A 5033-nucleotide genomic window follows, 5' to 3' on the forward strand; every position below is an offset into this window, starting at 1 on the left:
TCAGGAGGGCCAGGCCCTGTGCACACCCGGGCAGCCGCAGCCCGTCGGCAATCAGAGCTGTGGCGCTGGGGGGCAGGGCGGGTGTTCAGGGGGGAGAAGACTGCCAGCCAGGCCCACGCGCTCTCCCTTGCGCGTGGCAGGGCCCAGCTCGCACGGCAGCCGCAGGCTCCTCTCCGTGCCCAGCCGGGCGGGCGGGGAGAGGCCGGGCAGGCCCGGCCCCTCGGGAGGGGACTCTTGGCTGCTGTCGTTGCCGCCATAGAGACGCGTCCCAGGCTGGAGGAGTGGGCCATGCAAGGGGCACGGCGCCTGCCGCCCGTCCAGGCGCGGGGCCAGGCTGGCGGCCCGCAGGGCGCTGCCAGGCAGCAGAGGAGGAAGCAGCAGCAGAAGACGCGGCTGCCTGCGGCAGGGCAGGGGGGCAACCGCCCCCCTGCCTCGGGGGAGACGGGTGAGCTGGGCCGCATGCCCCCGCTCGGCTGGGCACGGGGTGCGGGTGCAGGACACGCCGGGGTTCACGGCGCAAAGCGCTGGGGCATTGCCCCCTCGCGCGCGACATGGCGCGGACGTGCCAGCCCCGGCTCGACCCCTGCTCCACGCACGGGAGATCGGTAGGATCACAGACTCACAGAATCAGTGAGTCGGGAGGGACCTAGACGGATCATCGAGTCCGACCCCCCGCCCTGGGCAGGAAGGAGCACTGGGGGTGGAGGGGTCATAAGACCCCAGCCAGGTGCCTGTCCAGTCTCCTCTTGAAGATCTCCAGGGAAGGTGAGAGCACCACCTCTCTGGGAGCCTAGTCCAGGCTCTGGCCACCCTTACAGTGAAGTAGTCCTTCCTAATATCCAACCTAAACCTCTCCTCCCTCAGCTTGTGGCCATTGTTCCTGGTGACCCCAAGGGGGGCCTGGTGAACAGACTTTCCCCGAGTCCCTGCTGCTGGCCCCTGATAAGGTTGTCGGCAGCCACGAGATCCCCCCTCAGTCTCCTCTTGCAGAGACTGAAGAGATTCAGGTCCCCCAGCCTCTCCTCACAGGGCTGGCCACGGAGGCCCTCAACCATACAAGTGGCCTCCTCTGGACCCTCTCCAGGTTCTCCACGTCCCTCTTGAAGTGCGGCGCCCAGAACTGGACACAGGACTCCAGCTGCGGCCTGACCAGCGCCGCGTAGAGGGGGAGCAAGACCTCTCTGGACCTGGTAGCGATGCCCCTGTTGCTGCAGGACAGGGTGCGGTTGGCTCTGCCTATTGCTTCGTCACATTGGCGACTCATCTTCATCCTGGAGTCAATCCTGACTCCAAGATCCCTCTCTGCCTCTGTGCTGCCGAGAGGGGCAGCCCCTAACCTATAACCATAATGCTGGTTCCCTCTCCCCAGGTGCAGCACCCTGCACTTGTCCTTGTTGAACCGCATCCTGTTCAGATCCGCCCACGTCTCCAACCTATCCAGGTCTGCCTGGACGCGGTCCCTGCCTGCCAGTGTATTCACTTTACCCCACAGCTTGGTGTCATCAGCAAACTTGAACAGGGTGCTCTCCACACCCTCGTCCAGGTCACTGATGAAGATGTTGAACAGCACTGGCCCTAGAACCGAGCCCTGGGGGACTCCACTGCCCACCCCCTCCCAGGTCGACATCGATCTGTCCACCACCACCTTCTGGGTGCGCCCCTGGAGCCAGTTTGCCACCCATGTGACTGTGCATTCATCCATGCCGCAGTCCCTCAGCTTGCCCACCAGAATTGGGTGGGACACTGTGTCGAAGGCCTTCTGGAAGTCCAAGAAGACGACATTGACTTCCTCCGTCGCATCTAAGCTCTTTGTTACCTGGTCATAGAAAGAGACCAGGTTAGTCAGGCAGGATCGGCCTTGCACGAACCCATGCTGGTTACCCCTCAACATCAGTAGGTCTGCCTGGACTCACCTTACCCGCCTGGCAAGAGAAAATGGGACCGGGATAGCGCTGCCGGATGAGGCCCTAAGTGACGTCCAGCTATAAGAGGCCCCATATGAGAAACATAATCCACGAGAATGGATTTTCATGAAATTTTAAGATGAATTATTGTTATTTCTGCACAAAGATATGGACTCAGTGTGAATAACAGCTACAGAGCCATATGCAGGTCTGGTTTTTTGTCACGTCACAATGAAAATGTCCAGGTTTTTTATTTGGAGGCCCCTTGTATTGTGGGGCCCTAAGCTAGAGTTTAAGTGGAATAAGCCCAAATGTGGCACTGGGACGAGGAGGCGTCCTTCAGCCAGGGTGGCAGAGAGACAGGAGAGCAGGTGCCGTTATCCCGGGGAAGAATTGGAGATAGAGACGCTGGTTCAGTTCGTAGATGTCATAGCTATGAGGGCTGGAAGGGACCTCACAAGGTCATTGGGTCCAGCCCCCTGTCCAAGGTTAGATCGCCCCACAAGACAAGCACCCAAGCATTGAAAGAACAGCCTGGTGACCCAGGCCTCTTTTACTGCCAGTCATTTTTTAGAAACATACCTACCTTTTTGTGGGGGAAAATACACACACGCACCCCCCCACACACACATTAGGAGGGCATGTCACTACCTCCCATAGGCAGTAGGAGGCATAAGACATCTGTCAAGGAATAGGCTGTTTCACAAATGGGCTGCTAGATTTGGGGAGGTTGCAAGTATGAGGAGGCTTTCTTTCCCTGCACTGACAAGTTTCTTTAGGTAAATGTGATATTTTTCATTAGACCAGCTAAATAGTTGGGAAAATTGGGGTGTTTTGCAAGCTTTCGGGTACAAAGCACAGGAAGCTTTGGGTAAATGCATTTAACGTTTTATTGGCATGAGTCAAACTGGTCAGAGTTGGACGCTGCTGTTTTATGAACCAGGGCACCGATTCCTCTCTGAACTTGCTCATGGGGGAGGAGTTGCTTCCATCAGGCACAGATCTCTCTGGTCCGCTCTGCTTGTACAAGGGCTGTTAACTGGTTGTATCAGACTTCTTTGGAGGTGAAGCACGCCACTTGCACTATGAAAGGATCAGAGCTTAAAAAAATAAAATAAAAACCTCAGAATAAAACAGAATTAAAAAGAGCACTGATTTTACAAGAGTTTGGGTAAATATGGTTGGAAGCTGAAGCCTAAATGGAACAAGTGTTTAAAACAATAGTGCCAGCATAGATTACAAGAGAGGTGGTCTGAGCTGTTCACTAGCTGTTTAACTGGGGGCACACATTAAAATGGGAATTCCACTTACTTACATTGGGTAACAAACTTCCAAAATATTCCCCCCCCCCAATTTGGGGTTGCTAGCTCCTTCACACAGAGAGCCTCTCTTTTGCACATGGGCATTAAAACACAGAAACCCCTGAATGGCATTCAAATGATGATAGGACAAAAGTTTCTCATTTTAGTTTCTACCAGGCTTTTTTTTTTTTTTTTTTAAAAAACTTCCTCTTTCCTCAAACTGTTTATGACATATGACATTTGCATGAAAAAAACCCCAAGAGCACAAAACTACTAAAAAAAAAAAAAAAAAAAAAAAAAAAAAAAAATCTTAATGGTCCTTTTGATCCAATGAGCAGGATGCTGGTGGAGATGCTATTAATATGCTGAAATTCTGCATAGCTGTACTGTTCTACAATGCGCTTAAGTGCTCAGCTAGACGCTTCTTTCTCCTCAAGCAGGAGTTTTTATGCAGTTGATGTGGTGTTAAAAATCTGGTTCCTGGATGATGCCCCCGTGCTGCGTGTCGTGGGCTCGGGTCTGTATCGGTCATATTCCAGAAGAGCAGTAAAGTTGTGAGTGGCAGTGGCAGCGATGTGTGGAAGGTTTGTGTTGATGGTATTTCTCATTGCAGCAGATAAACATCATGGGAAAAGCAGGAAGCAGCAGCAGCAAACCCAACTGCTTGAAGTTTCGCGTCTCAGCAAGAATACTGGCCTGACCCCAGACCCTGCAAAGGGAATTCAGCCTGCTACAGAAATGAACACGTTTGTATTACCAACTTCCACCATTTCAAGCTCTAACCAAGCAGACCAGGACCTCTCTGACCAGATCAATGACAGCCTGCGATGGGATGGAGTTTTGGAGGATCCTGCTGCCGAGGAAGAAAGGCTGCACATCTATAAGCTGAACAGAAGGAAACGTTACGAGCTGTATATCCAACAGCACCTGCCCAAAGAACCACATCTGACTCTCGAGCATCCCCCTTCACCGCAGCGCACAGGTCCGAACGCAGATGAGCAAACAGGAAGGATGGAGGATTCCTCCAGCTCCTATATTCAGGGAGGCAAAGGTGACACGTTCCTGATAACTGAGCAAATTACCAGTATCTGAGCTGTAATCTGCAGCCACCCCAGTATTTCTCAGGAAACTGTAAATCGTCACGGTGTGTTTCTGTGAGCGCTGTACAAGGGACCTTTGTTCAAGGCACTGTTTGATTAATTTCCCATGCCTGCAGATTGCTTGGTTTTCTTGATGTACATGTGCCATATTCAAATTAACCGTTTAATAAAAGTTACTTGAAAGATGGCCAACAAACCATTCTTTCAATGGCTTTATTAAAAGTGCTGCTTTCCATAACACCCTATCCTAACATACTCCCTTTAACTCGGGGGTAGGCAGAATGTGGCCCACGGGCTGGATGCAGCCCACCAGGCCATTCTATCCAGCCCACAGGGCCCCTAAACAATTTAGAAAAGTAATATTTATCTGCCTGCCCCAGCTGCCTGTCATGTGGCCCTTGATGGCTTGCCAAAACTCAGTGAGTGGACCTCCACCCAAAATAATTGCCCACCCCAGCTTTAACTGCTCATAGGTTGTCTGTAAGCAATAGCCATTGGATTATCTCAGTGTTCTCCAGCCCAAAAAGCATGAATCCTCACAACAACTCAGGAAATAGGCAAGTATTAGGAAATAGGCCCATATTGCAGATGGGAAAATTGAAGCTGAGAGAACCTCCTGGACTTGATATCATACACAGCAACATTTCCCATAGAGCCAGCTGCAGAATGACGAGTGGGGTCCAGGGCTCAACACCTGGCTTGCTCTCTCAGTGCGAGATGCTACTAGC

General features: G+C 52.4%; 1 long non-coding RNA gene across 1 annotated transcript; it reads left to right on the plus strand.

Annotated features, from left to right (window-relative positions):
* Positions 1-412: 412 nt before the first annotated feature.
* Positions 413-4492, plus strand: LOC109293313. Its single transcript, XR_002096298.1, has 2 exons — positions 413-445; positions 3819-4492. It is a non-coding gene; the product is annotated as an uncharacterized LOC109293313 (long non-coding RNA).
* The last annotated feature ends 541 nt before the right edge of the window (positions 4493-5033 follow it).

Source organism: Gavialis gangeticus, unplaced genomic scaffold (genome assembly GCF_001723915.1).
Source record: "Gavialis gangeticus isolate Ggan-Ray unplaced genomic scaffold, GavGan_comp1, whole genome shotgun sequence".
NCBI classification, from domain to species: domain Eukaryota; kingdom Metazoa; phylum Chordata; order Crocodylia; family Gavialidae; genus Gavialis; species Gavialis gangeticus.